At 49.8% G+C, this 15,030-nt stretch overlaps 1 non-coding gene across 1 annotated transcript; it reads left to right on the top strand.

Moving 5' to 3' along the window:
- Nucleotides 1-3,455: 3,455 nt before the first annotated feature.
- Nucleotides 3,456-3,537, top strand: TRNAS-GCU. Its single transcript has one exon. It is a non-coding gene; the product is annotated as a tRNA-Ser (tRNA).
- Nucleotides 3,538-15,030: the final 11,493 nt, after the last annotated feature.

Below are 15,030 nucleotides of genomic sequence, written 5' to 3'. Positions count from 1 at the left end.
TCCCATTGGCTGCAGTTCCTGGCCAATGGGAGCTGCGGAGTTGGTACTTGGGGCAGGGGCAATGAATGGAGATTCTCCCCCTGTCCCAGGGGATGCCGGGACATGCCAACCACTTCTGGGAATGCCACGGAGGGACGGAGGTAGAGTGGGCAGGGAGCCACCTTAGTGCTGTTGGCACATCTCTGCACACCCATGGGGGGAGGGGAGCAGAGGTCGCCCATGTGCTGCCTGGGGTAGGAGCAGTGCACAGAGCTGCCTCCCCTACTGGGTCTATTACAGGAGTGGATGGGTGGGGTCTTTTGGCCTGTAAGGTGCAGCAGGACGGACTAGATGATCACATTGGTCCCTTCTGACCTTAAAGGCTCTGAGTCTAAAAGTGAGAGGGAAGTAAAGGAAGTTTTTAAAAAGAATAAACCAAACATTGTAATACCAAGATAACTCCAACAGCTCATTGTACAGTCCCTCTCCTTTCTTCCTCCATTGTGTGTTGAATGACCTGTAGGACATTGATTGTCTCATTCCATTGATAAACTGATACAATGCAACTGAAATTAAATCAACTCCCAAGGGAGAAAGCATTACATTACTGCATTGGCTGGGAACTGAACCCAGGTCAACTACTTGGAAGATAGCTATGCGCACCACTATACCACCAATGCAGCTGGTGAAAGTGCCACTTATGCTTGCCCAATGAGGCTAGACAAGCATTGAGGAGATTTTCAGCCTGTTAAAATGTACTGGATTCTCATCACTAAAAAAAAACACCTCCATCTTCACTTGGGTTTGAACCATCAGCCTTTCAATTAGCCACCAAAGTTGTTAATCACAGGGTATGTCTACACTACGGGATTATTCTGATTTTACAGAAACTGTTTTTTGGAAACAAATTGTATAAAGTCGAGTGCACATGGACACACTAAATATATTAATTCGGTGGTGTGCGTCCATGTACAGAGGCTAGCATCGATTTCCGGAGCGTTGCACTGTAGGTAGTTATCCCATAGCTATCCCATAGTTTCCGCAGTCTCTCCCACCCACTGGAATTCTGGGTTGATGTCCCAATGCCTGATGGTGCAAAAACAGTGTCGTGGGTGATTCTGGGTAAATGTCGTCACTCACTCCTCCCTCCGTGAAAGCAACGGCAGACAATCATTTTGCTCCCTTTTCCCTGGATTGCCTGGGCAGATGCCATAGCACGGCAACCATGGAGCCTGTTCAGCTTTTTTCACTGTCACCGTATGTCTACTGGATGGTGCTGACAGACGCGGTGCTGCAGCGCTACACAGCAGCATCCTCTTGCCTTTTGCAAGTTAGCAAAGATGGTTACCAGCCATAACATCCCGTCTGCTGCTTTGCAAGCTCTTTTTTGATTCTGGGACTGCATGGTCACCTGTGCTGATCGGCACTCCACGCTGAGCAAACAGGAAATAAAATTCAAAATTTCACTGGGCTTTTCCTGTCTACCTGGCCAATGCATCCGAGTTCAGATTGCTGTGCAAAGCGGTCATAATGGTGCACTGTGGGATGGCGCCTGGAGGCCAATACCATTGAATTGTGGCCACACTAACCCTAATCCGAAATAGCAATACCGATTTCAGCGCTACTCCCCTCATCGGGGAGGAGTACAGATACCGGTATTTAGAACTCTTTATATCGATATAAGGGCTTCATTGTGTGGACGGGTGCACGGTTAATGCTATTTAAAGCTGCTAAATTTGATATAAACTCATAGTGTTGACCGGGCCAGAGAGAGCAGCAGGTTTCCCCTATTGTTTCCCGCTCATGTGCCACCAGCCACTGCCCCTCTGCTGCACCCCCTTCACCCCTAACCCCTGCACCCCCTCCTGCACCCACGTGGGGACAGTGACCCGTGTGCATGGAGCAGCTGGCATTGCTACCAGCTCCTCCCTGGAATGCTGCTCCTCTGGGCACCCCTAGGAGCTGCAGAGGTGGGGTGGGAGGGCAAGAAGCGACATCATCTGAGTTCCCTGCATCCAGGTCACTTTCCTCAGCCAGGCTGCATATGAGGAGGGCAGAGAGCAGCAGCTTCTGATGCTCCCTTCACAGCACAGCCCAGGTGGGGAAAGTGACCAGGACGCATGGAGCACATAGTGTTGCACCTCGCTCCCCTCAACCCTCTATGGGGCCATGGAGGAGCATTGGGGCAGGGGAGAGCAGTGAGCACCTTCGCACTGCCACACGGTGCCCTTTGACCCCCTGGAGCCCTGGGCGGCTGCTGGGGGGCCCCATCCCTAAGGCCAGCCAAGCTCCCCAGCAAGAACAGCAGAGAACACAAGGAGACTGGCCACACACTGAGCAGTGGTAGCCTGGGCAGCACATAATGGAGGCTTGGGTGGGCTCAGCCTCCCCAAACCTTGCATCGACAAGGAGACAGTGGAGCCCATGACTAGGGGCCCTGGAGAAATTATGTCCCCCTGGAAAAGTCTCCCCCATGTCAGCCCCAGGGCTGGAGGAGCTCTCACTCCGTGCTACTGTCCAGGGGCTGCATCAGGGGCACAGAGCTTCTCTGGTCTTGGGGCCACAGTAGGGCAGGGGTAAAGGAGTGACAGGGTGGGGCTAGTGGAGGAAGTGGTGGAACAGAGGTGACATAGTGGATGGGGCCGTGGGTGGAAGATGTGGCAGGGGGCAGAGCCACAGACAGAAGTGAGGGGGTCTAGTTCCAGTGCTGGGGCCCCTGCACTTGTTCTCCCTTTCCCTGGGCTTTGGCATCACTAGCCCCTGCTTAACGTGTAGGGTTCAGTGGTCCCCAAATTGTTGGGCATGACTCCTAGGGGAACAAAGAGGAAGATTCATAGGGGCACCTCAGGGGCTGAGCCAGCCCCCATGGAGGGAGCACCAGTCAGCCCGACTCTGTCCCAGCTCTTTTCCAACCCCACCCTCAGCCTGGGCCCCTGACTGCCAGCTCGGCCTTGACCCCCTTACCCTTGTCTGCACCCCTTTCTTCAGCAAGCAACAGCCCCACTCCCAGCCCCAGTTTTCAACTGTGGCTCCGAGGGCCCACAGCCATGGATAAGAGGGGACAGTGTGAAATGTTTGGGGACCACTGCTTTAGGGTGACGTTCTGTATCACTTCTATGCAGTCCAATAAAAGCTATTCCTCACCTATCAGGACCGACTAAGTATGTTCTGCTGCGCTTCACTCATGCAGGAAGGATAATAACATTTCATACCACTCAGTGCTAAAGTGATTTGTAACCCGCCACCAGCTAAAACTGGTCATTTTGGGGAAGCGGCCCCATCATGCTGCATACCTAGGCAGAGTAGGTGTGTCTATGCAAACATGGTCTGTTCCTGAAGCCTTTCCCACAGCTGGTCACTAGGTGTGAGGGGGGAGCTCATTCAGCCCCTGTTTCCGCTTAGTATTTAAAAACACCTTAGTGTCCCTATCTCTGCTGGCCTTAGATTTCTCCTTGTGTCCATTTTCTGACAGTTCAGATGAGGTGGCTGAGTGGTTAAGGTGATGGATAGCTAATCCATTGTTCTCTGCACGCATGGGTTTGAATCCCATCCTCATCAGATGCATTTAGTCTTCACTCCTCCTTTCTAAACAACCATCTTCCCCTTTGGTACAATGACAGAGCAAACAATGTTGCTGCCTGCAAACAAAAGCCTGCTCAGAAACCCCTTTGCTTTAAATAAAATGTCTAAATCTCAGATTTCTAAAAAAAAAAAAAATTCTCTAGTCCTGTATGTCTTAGTTTTCATCTCAAAAGGTAACAGCCTCATAATCTCCCCCAAACACCCTGAGACCTTCCCAAATTATTAAAATACCCCAGTTCTCAGCAAGGCCATGACAGTGACCCACAGCTAGTGTGTCTAGGCTAAGGTGTTCTGAAGGAGGCAACTCAAACATTTTCTCCCTGCTTCCCTTGGCAAGGTCTGATTGGGAAAACAAAATTCCCCAAACTGAAAATTTTCAGCTGAAAAACCAGTACTAGCTATTTGAGGACTTTGGTTTGAATGTATTATTATTATTATCTTCTGATTTATGAATCAGTTTTGTCATCCAGGTGTGTTTCCAGCTGTTGATTTGTGGGGGAGAGATGCCAAGTCATGATGTCTCTTCCCCTCTTTCATAGTTTCTTCCAACTTTCTAGAAAGCTCCTTTGCTATGATGTGAGTCAAGCAATGTCCATTGTTGCTGTGTTATCTCGGCGAAGTCTGCATTGTACACGGTTCCTGGGATAGTCCTTGGGACTGTAGCCACCTTTAATGGGCCAGCAGTGAGTCTGGCTCCTCCATTTTTGCACCTGAAAGGCTGGTGGGGGGCATTTCCCAACCTCATAACATATTTCTGTAATGCACACAGAGCAAACTTCATAACTTCCCAAACCAATGTGAGCACATAGAATGCAAGAAGACATTAAGGTTCAACAGATGAACAGTTCAAGATTTTTAAAATGATACCTCACCAGGCAGACTTTGTTCAAAACGTATCATCACTATATGAGAGTGGTGAATATGGGGCTTGCAGGGTGCTGCTTTAAGCACAGCGTGCCACACCTGGGCTTCCATTGCAATGGGAACGTACCCTTAGAATCCATCTCTCCCGGGATAAAGATGGCAGCATGGCTGGCCTGGGTCATCTGACTTGGGCTCATGGAGCTAAAGCTGAGAGGCTAAAAACTGTGGTGCAGATATTTGTGTTCACACTGAAGCCTGGGTTCAGAAACCCTCACCCCTCGTGGGGTCTCAGAGGTTGGGCTCAAGTCCATATGTCTGCACTGTAATTTTATAGTCTTGCAGTCCAAGTCCCATAACCCTGAGTCAGCTGACCTGGGCTTTGAGACAGGTGACCTGGGTGTTTTAATCATAGTGTAGACATAACACTAGGATAGGTCTAGGAGCCCAGAAGGTTGGGAGGGAGTTTAGCAAGTGGAAATGGTAAAACCGCAGGGAAGTATTACCCTGGACTCATGGCAGTTCTCCATTGGTCTGTCTGCTTTTCAGGGAGGGATAATAACTGCCAGTGGTGCCCTGTTGAGTGGCTTTTGGGGTACCTGCTCTTGGCTGTTGTCAGAAGGACCTTTGGTCTAGCCCAGTGTGGGTTTTCTTATGGTTTAAATTACACACACAGGCACTGATAACAGAGTTACTGAACGTTTGGGAGTTAGGAGCTGGTAGGTCAGTGGTCCAGTCCCCTCATGGATGACCCCCTCCCTCTGGGACAGGGGCAGGTCTGAGCTCTCACACCAAATGCTCATTGTGGCTGCCAGAATCTGTGGCCAGCTCATTTAGTTTATGCCGAGGGTTGAGTCCTGCTTTGTGCCCAGTGTCTGAGAATGAAAATCCTAAACCACCCTATGAAATAATGAATGCAGCAGGATGTGCTATTGTCCCTGCCCCAAAGCAGGCAGACCAATGGAGAAATGCCATTGAGTCCAGGGTAATACTTCATTGCTGTTTTACCTTTTTTGCTTGCTAAACTCCCTCCCAACTTTGAGGGGGCCCAGAGCCCAGTATTGAGCCTGAGCTGAGACATCTACACTGCAAATTTACCACCCCACGGCCAAAGCCTCGGGAGCCTGAGCTGGCATGGGGCAGCCCTGGGTGTTTCATTGCAGCGTGGACATAGCGTAGCATTATGTCTGCACTGTCATAAACACACCCAAGTCACTATTCTCAAACCCTGGGTCAGTTGATTCAGGCTTGTGGGGCTTGTGCTGCAGGGTTATAAAATTACAGTGTAGACACTTGGGCTTGAGCCCAGCCTCCGAGACCCCACAAGGGGTGAGGGTCTCCTAACCTGGGCTCCAGTCTGAGCCTAAATGTCTACACTGCAGTTTTTAGCCTCACAACCTGAGCCCCAGGAGTCCAAGTCAGATGATCCAGGCCAGCCGGGCCACACTGCTTTTATTACGTTATAGATGCCCTCTCAGGGTATGTCTACATTGCAATGTAAGCCCAGGGTTAGCAGAAGTCATGTCAGCAGCCCCAACGCATAAACATAAACCAAGAGGAAAAGACCCACCCCCCAAATAAGCTGGGCAGTGTCCTTCTCCCTATGGTTCATAAGTCCAGCAACCAAAAGTCCTTTAACATGAGCCATCCCCTCTCTGCACCCCACTCACAGCTGTTGTCCTTAGTCAGTGCAAGCCCAGACATGCCTCTGTACAGTTCATTACCATCCTGGGTGGAAAACGGGGAAAATAAGAAGGCACTATTCTCACTATGTTGTCTAGAGACTCACTCCTCCCTCCACAGCCACCCTGTCCTAACACTGATCTAACCCCTAAATTTTAGTATTAGGACCCAAGCACTGGCCCATTTGGCTTTCGAACCTCTGTCCCCTGCCTAGCAAGTGCTATTGAACTGAGCGTGAGTCCCTCAGTCGGGGTCTGCCGAGCACAGTTGTGCTGCCCTCAATTTACACAACAAGGATAACAACGCTTTATTTCTCCTGCCCCAATAACAAGGAGACTGGGAATCCAACACTAGGCAAAAGTGATCATTTCGGCAAGCAACTCAACATATTTCCAACATACTGTAAAATCCACATGCAGACTCATACACGAAACCTTGCAAGAAAATCTTCCTGAGGGAGTCTGAAGCACCTGCTGCTGGAGGGAAGGAGGGAGCCGTGGTTTGGGATTGAGGGGCACTGGGAATAGGAGGGGGCTGTGGGTTGGGATTGAGGAGCAGCGTGAGGAGGAGGGGACTGTGGGTTGGGATTGAGGGGGCTGTGGGTAGGGACAGAGGAGAAGGGTGAAGAGGAGTAGGCTCTGGTTGGGAGAGAGAAGCAGTGTGCATAGGAGGGACTGAAGTTTGGAATTGAGGGGCACTGGGAAAAGAGGGGACATGGGTTTACGCTGAAGAGCATCGTCATTTGGGGATCCAGCAGGAAAGGGGAAAGAAGCAGGTGATTCTAATTCCTAGGGATACTCTATGTGTTTGTATGTGTGTGTGTGTGCAGGGAAGGAACATGCTATATGCCCAGAGGCCTTTATTCCTCCAGGCTGCAAGGACAGAGGGGCTGTCAGGAAGTTGCCCCTTCAAATCTACACAAAAAAAGGCCCTTCTGAGGAAAGGGAAAATCCTGAAGAGAAAAAGTTATGTTATGCTTTTACAGATCCAGACTAACACGGCTACCCTCTGATACTTGACATGCATCTGAGGAAGTGGGTATTCACCCACGAAAGCTCATGCTCCAAAACGTCTGTTAGTCTATAAGGTGCCACAGGATTCTTTGCTGCTTTTACAGATCCAGACTAACACGGCTACCCTCTGATACTCTGATACTTGACACCATGCAAGGCACTGCATTTAGCCGTATGGAATGGAAATCCATCAACCTCATGAAGAAACTTGCACAAATACAGACAGATATCATCTTCCTTTCCAAATGCAAACGGATGGACGTCATACCAAATGGACTAAAGGTAAAAAATCCACTGCTATCTACATACTACACAGACCACAGTGAGAGATTATGTCATACTCTATCAAAAAAACTGAGGAACCACCTGATCAGCATCCTATACAGCAAACAGGAAAACATCAAAAAAGAGCTCTCCAACCTGGAGACTCTCATTAATAACCAAACTTCTATACAAACGGACTTCATTAGAATAAGACAGGAGATCTACATTACTCACTTCACCTCTCTTCAAAGGAAAAAGGACTGTAAGCTGTCTAAACTCCTACCTGCCACATGGGGCCACAACAGTGGTACCCCTAACCCACCCAGCAATATCGTCAATCTATCCAACTACACACTCAGCCCAGAAGAAAAGTCTGTCCTATCTCGGGGACTCTCTTTCTTCCCTGCCACCCCCACCAACATGATACAGTTCTGCAGCGATCTGGAAGCCTACTTTCGCCGTCTCCGACTCAAAGAATACTTCCAGGACAACACTGAGCAGCCTACTGATACACGGGTGCCCTCCCACCAACAGCACAAGAAAAAGAACTCCACATGGACTCCCCCTGAGGGTCGAAATGACAGCCTGGACCTATACATTGAATGCTTCCGCCGGCGTGCACAGGCAGAAATCGTGGAACAACAACATCGCTTGCCTCACAACCTAAGTCGTGCAGAACGCAATGCCATCCACAGCCTCAGAAACCACCCTGACATTATCATCAAAGAGGCTGATAAAGGAGGTGCCGTTGTCATCATGAACAGGTCTGACTACCAAAAGGAGGCAGCCAGACAACTCTCCAATACCAAATTCTACAGGCCACTTCCCTCAGATCCCACTGAGGAATACACTAAGAAACTACAGCATCTACTCAGGACACTCCCTACACTAACACCAGAAGAAATCAACATACCCCTAGAGCCCCGACCAGGGTTATTCTATCTACTCCCCAAGATCCACAAACCTGGAAATCCTGGACGCCCCATCATCTCGGACATTGTCACTCTCACTGAAGGACTGTCTGGATATATGGACTCTCTACTCAGACCCTATGCCACCAGCACTCCCAGCTATCTCCGCGACACCACTGATTTCCTGAGGAAACTACAATGCATTGGTGACCTCCCAGAAAACACCATCCTAGCCACCATGGATGTAGAGGCTCTCTACACAAACATCCCACACACAGATGGAATACAAGCTGTCAGGAACACTATCCCTGATGATGCCACAGCACAACTGGCTGCTGAGCTCTGTGCCTTTATACTTACACACAACTATTTCAAATTTGATGACAATATATATCTCCAGATCAGTGGCACTGTTCTGGGCACCCGCATGGCCCCACAATATGCCAATATCTTCATGGCCGACCTGGAACAATGCTTCCTCAGCTCTCGTCCACTCACACCCCTTCTCTATCTACGCTACATTGATGACATCTTCATCATCTGGACCCATGCGAAGGAGACTCTGGAAAAATTCCACCATGATTTCAACAGCTTCCACCACACCATCAACCTCAGCCTGGACCAATCTACACAGGAGGTCCACTTTCTTGACACCACGGTGCAAATAAGTGATGGTCACATTAACACCACCCTATATCGAAAACCCACTGACCCCTATGCCTACCTTCATGCCTCCAGCTTCCATCCCGGGCACATCACACGATCCATTGTCTACAGCCAAGCACTGAGGTACAACCGCATCTGCTCTAACCCCTCAGACAGAGACCAACACCTACAAAATCTCCACCAAGCATTCTCAAAACTACAATACCCGAATGAGGAAATAAGGAAACAGATCAACAGAGCTAGACGTGTACCCAGAAGCCTCCTACTGCAAGACAAACCCAAGAGAGAAACCAACAGGACTCCACTGGCCATCACATACAGCCCCAGCTAAAACCCCTCCAATGCATCGTCAAGGATCTACAACCCATCCTGGACAATGATCCCACACTTTCACAGGCCTTGGGTGGCAGGCCAATCCTTGCCCACAGACAACCTGCCAACCTGAAACATATTCTCACCAGTAACTGAACACCGCACCATAGTAACTCTAGCTCAGGAACCAATCCATGCAACAAACCTCGATGCCAACTCTGCCCACATATCTACACCAGCGACACCATCACAGGACCTAACCAGATCAGCCACACCATCACTGGTTCATTCACCTGCACATCCACCAATGTAATATACGCCATCATATGCCAGCAATGCCCCTCTGCTATGTACATCGGCCAAACTGGACAGTCTCTACGGAAAAGGATAAATGGACACAAATCAGACATTAGGAATGCCAATATACAAAAACCTGTAGGAGAGCACTTCAACCTCCCTGGCCACACTATAGCAGACCTTAAGGTGGCCATCCTGCAGCAAAAAAACTTCAGGACCAGACTTCAAAGAGAAACTGCTGAGCTTCAGTTCATCTGCAAATTTGACACCATCAGCTCAGGATTGAACAAAGACTGTGAATGGCTTGCCAGTTACAGAACCAGTTTCTCCTCTCTTGCTTTTCACACCTCAACTGCTAGAACAGGGCCTCATCCTCCCTGATTGAACTGACCTCGTTATCTCTAGCTTGCTTGCTAGCACACATATATATACCTGCCCCTGGATATTTCCATTACATGCATCTGAGGAAGTGGGTATTCACCCACGAAAGCTCATGCTCCAAAACGTTTGTTAGTCTATAAGGTGCCACAGGATTCTTTGCTGCTTTTACAGATCCAGACTAACACGGCTACCCTCTGATACTATGTCAAAGAGGACTCCAGAGAGACAGTTTCAGATCTTGGAGAGTAGTTTATCACCTGGCCATGGACTTTAACCATGGACCTTCAGATTAAAAGTCTGATGCTCTGCCAACTGAGCTTGCCAGACTCACAAAGTAAAAGAGCAACTTGGTGCAGAGAAGAACTAGTCAAGAAATCAAGCGTGGGAAACAGTAGGGAAAACCTGCTGCTCTCTCTGGCCTGGTCAACACTATAAGTTTATATCTAATTTAGCAGCATTAAATCGCATTAACCCTGCACCTGTCCACACAACGAAGCCCTTTATATCGATATAAAGGGCTCTTAATACCGATATCTGTCCTCCTCCCCGACGAGGGGAGTAGCGCTGAAATCAGTATTTGCTATGTTGGATTAGGGTTAGTGTGGCTGCAATTCAGTGGTATTGGCCCCCTTTGAGCTCTGCTTGCAGAGGCAATAAAGTCAGTGTTGTTTCAGATTCCTGCATTCTTTATTACTTCATCACACAAATGGGGGGATAACTGCCGCAGTAGCCCAGGAGGGGTCGGGGAGGAGGGAAGCAACGGGTGGCATTGTTGCAGGGGCAACCCCTGGAATGGCATTGTCATAAACCGATAGCTAAGGGTTAATGTTCTTTTACCTGTAAAGGGGCAACACCAGTAACCTGAAACACCTGACCAGAGGACCAATCAGGAAACAAGACTTTTTCAAATCTGGGTGGAGGCAAGATTGTGTGTGAGTTCTTTGTTCTTTGTCTTGTGTCTGTGCCCTCTCTGCTCTGAGAGTGATTTTTCTATCTCCTGCCTTTCTAATCTTCTGTTTCCAAGTTGTAAGTACAAAGATAGTAAGACAATAGGTTTATATTGTTTTCTTTTGTATTTACATGTGTGTAGTTGCTGGAGTGTTTTGAATTGTATTCTTTTTGGATAAGGCTGTTTACTCATTTTTTTCCTTTAAGCAATTGACCCTGTATATTGTCATTTTATACAGAGAATATTTTTAATGTCTTTTTCTTTCTTTTTATATAAAGCTTTCTTTTTAAGACCTGTTGGAGTTTTTCTTTAGTGGGGACTCCAGGGAACTGAGTCTGCAGCTCACCAGGGAATTGGTGGGAGAGAAAAGTCAAGGGGAAAATCTCTTTGTGTTAGATTTACTAAGCCTGACTTTGCATACCCTCTGGGTGAGGAGGGAGAGAGATTAGCTCTCTCGGTACTTGTGTTTCCAGGACTGGAAGCAGGAAATCTCCTAAGGTCATCCAGGGAGGGGAGCCTGGGAGGAAGTACCAAGGAAACAAGGGGAGGGAGATATTTCCCTTTGTTGTAAGACTCAAGGCATCTGAATCTGGGGGCTTGTCTACATCACAAAGTTGCAGCGCTGGTGAGGGGGTTACAGCGCTGCAACTTAAGAGGTGTACACATCTGCAGGGCATCACCAGCGCTGCAACTCCCTGTTTGCAGCGCTGGCCGTACTCCCGTTTTGTCTCGGGTGTAGAGGATCCAGCGCTGGTGATCCAGCGCTGGTAATCAAGTGTAGACACTTACCAGCGCTTTTCTTGACCTCCGTGGAATAAGCAGGTATCCCAGCATACCTGAGGAAGCCTCTGGTAATCAAACTGGTCTCCTTCCCCGGTTTGCTCTCGTGTTCCCCGAACCCCGAACAAGCAGGTCTCCTTCCCTGCGGTTTGCAGGGTGGTTCGGGGAACGTGAGAGCAAACCGCGGCAAAGCTGGTCTCCTTCCCCGGTTTGCTCTCGCGTTCCCCGAACAAGCAGGTCTCCTTCCCTGCGGTTTGCAGGGTGGTTCGGGGAACGCGAGAGCAAACCGCGGCAAAGCTGGTCTCCTTCCCCGGTTTGCTCTCGCGTTCCCCGAACCTCCATGCAAGCAGGTCTCCTTCCCTGCGGTTTGCAGGGGGGTTCGGGGAACACGAGAGCAAACCACGGCGAAGCTGGTCTCCTTCCCCGGTTTGCTCTCGCGTTCCCCGAACCCCCCTTGAAGCCGCCCAACAGCGCTGCAGCGTGGCCACATCTAACACCACTTGCAGCGCTGGTTGCTGTAAGTGTGGCCACTCTGCAGCGCTGGCCCTATACAGCTATACTAATACAGCTGTAACAACCAGCGCTGCAAAATTTTAGATGTAGACATACCCTGGGTGTCCCCCAGGGAAGGTTTTGGGGAGACCAGAGTGAGCTAGGCACTGTATAATTCCTGGCTGGTGGCAGCTTTACCAGGTCCAAGCTGGTAATTAAGCCTGGAGGTTTTCATGATAACACCCATATTTTGGACGCTAAGGTCCAGACCTGGGAAAAAATGTTATAACAGGCATGCAGCTCATCATTTCTGCGGGATGTCTGGGGCTCTGACCCGGAGAAGCCGTTTGCCTCTCTGGTTCTTTAGTAGGCTTGCCTGATAGTCTAGACAGGACTGACTCTCCCTTTAGACAAAACTCAAAGAAGGGAATGACCTGGGGACTCATTCCCATTTTTGTCCATGTGCCCCCGGCCAACCTCACTGAGGCCGGCCAGGAGCACCCATGACAGCAGCAGACGGTACAGTATAACTGGTAACTGTCATTGTCAACTTGCAAAGCAGCAGACGGGACGGTATGGCTGGTAACCATCCTTGCTAACTTGAAAAGGCAAGGGGATGCTGCTGTGTAGTGCTGCAGTACCGCGTCTGTCAGCATCATCCAGTAGTCATACGGTGACGGTGAAAAAAGGCTGAACGGGCTCCATGGTTGTCTTGCTATGGCGTCTGCCCAGGCAATCCAGGGAAAAGGGCGCGAAATGATGGTCTGCCATTGCTTTCACGGAGGAAGGACTGAGTGACGACATTTACCCAGAATCACCCACGACACTGTTTTTGCCCTATCAGGCATTGGGACCTCAACCCAGAATTCCAATGGGTGGGAGAGACTGCAGAAACTATGGGATAGCTATGGGATAGCTACCCACAGTGCAACTCTCTGGAAATTGACACTCGCCTCGGTATATGGACGCACACCGCTGAACTAATGTGCTTAATGTGTTCACGTGTACTCGACGTTATACAATCTGTTTCCAAAAACTGGTTTCTGTAAAATCAGAATAATCCCATAGTGTACACATATCCTGTGATTAACAGCTTTGGTGGCTAATTGAAAGGCTGGTGGTTCAAACCCAAGTGAAGATGGAGGTGGTTTTCTTTAGTGATGAGAATCCAGTTCATTTTAATCAGCAGAAAATCTCCTCAATGCTTGTCTAGCCTCATTGGGCAACCATAAGTAACACTTCAACCAGATGCATTGGTGGTATAGTGGTGCGCATAGCTGCCTTCCGAGTAATTGACCAGGGTTTGATTCCCAGCCAGTGCAGTGATGTGATGTTTTCTCTGCTGGGAATTAGTTTAATTTCCATCACATTGTATCAGTTTATCAATGGAATGAGAGAATCAATGTTCTGCAGGTCATTCAACACACAGTAGAGGAAGAAAGGGGTGGGACTAGACAACGAGCAGGTGGAGTTATCCTGGTATTACAATGTTTGGTTTATTTTTTTTAAACTTCCTTTACTTCCCTCTCCCTTTTAGACTCAGAGCCTTTAAGGTCAGAAAGGACCAATGTGATCATCTAGTCCGACCTGCTGCACCTTACAGGCCAAAAGACCCCCCTCCCCTCCTGTAATAGACCCAGTAGGGGAGGCAGCTCTGTGCACTGCCCCTACCCCAGGCAGCACATGGACGACCTCTGCCCCCCCTCCCCTAATGGGTGTGCAGAATTGTGCCAGCAGCACTAAGGTGGCTCCCTGCCCACTCTGCCTCCGTCCCTCCGTGTCACTCCCAGAAATGGCCAGCATGTCCCAGCATCCCCTAGGGCGGGGGGAGTGTCTCCATTCATTGCCCCTGCCCCGAGTACCAACTCCGCAGCCCCCATTGGCCAGGAACTGCAGCCAATGGGAGCTCTGGGGGAAGCGCCTGCAGGCAGCAGTGCACAGAGACCCCCTGCCATGGCCCACCTAGGACCTGATGCCACAGAGTTGTGTGTACCAGTCACTTTGGGAGCTGCAGTGCCCGGGGTAAGCACCACCTCTCCTGCACCCCAACCCACTCCCCCATCGCAGAGCCCGCATCCCACACCCAAATTTCCTCCCAGAGCTTTGCTTGTTTTCCTTTCATCCAGAACCATCCTTCTTCTCCTGAGATGCAAGTAGCCATCCCTGGGAAGCCAAGAGGTAGGCACAGGATTCTACCTCCCAGCAGCCAACCGCACCTCCCCAGGCTTTTCAGGCTTTGCAGAACAAATGGGCTTAGCTTCTGCCCTGCCTTCCTCAGCTCGACTTTCCTCTTTTGCCCCATTCCTGCCTCACTCCCTCCTTTGGCAAGTCACACAAAGGAAGCCAGCAGGAAGAGCCGGCCGCCATAGGCCAACCTCCAAGGGCAGAGGAGACCAAGACACAAGGCTTCAAAAGGTGACTGGCCAAGGTCCTCTAGCTTTCACCTGCTGATGCTAAGGCTTTTTCCCAGCTCATTTCACCACCCTCTGTCCTGCAGGGGTTGAGCTTATCGCAGCTGTTACCCAAAATTGGGCCAGCTAGTAAGTGTAGGGAGGACTAATGACCCACCAGAGTTTGGCAGAAAGCAGCAGGTTTATTATACTGACAGCTAAGCTCAAAAGAAGAAGCGGGGGTGTCACACTCACACTTGCATACTCATGCTCCCAGGACAGGCACAGCACTGGAGATGTCAGGATTCTGCAAGGTAAGTGTCCCACAGCACAGCTATGGACGGTGCGATGAAGGTAAGTCTTCCTGAGGCACAATGAAATACAACGCAGAGAACCACTGGCCAGGCAATCCGGGCAAAGGGCATTCACTGGAGGTACAAGCTTGTGAGTGACTCCTGAGCACATGGCCC

The sequence above is a fragment of the Gopherus evgoodei genome, unplaced genomic scaffold (assembly GCF_007399415.2).
Source record: "Gopherus evgoodei ecotype Sinaloan lineage unplaced genomic scaffold, rGopEvg1_v1.p scaffold_46_arrow_ctg1, whole genome shotgun sequence".
NCBI classification, from domain to species: domain Eukaryota; kingdom Metazoa; phylum Chordata; order Testudines; family Testudinidae; genus Gopherus; species Gopherus evgoodei.
Note: the sequence above shows the minus strand (reverse complement) of the source record. Positions and strands in the feature narration are given on the sequence as shown.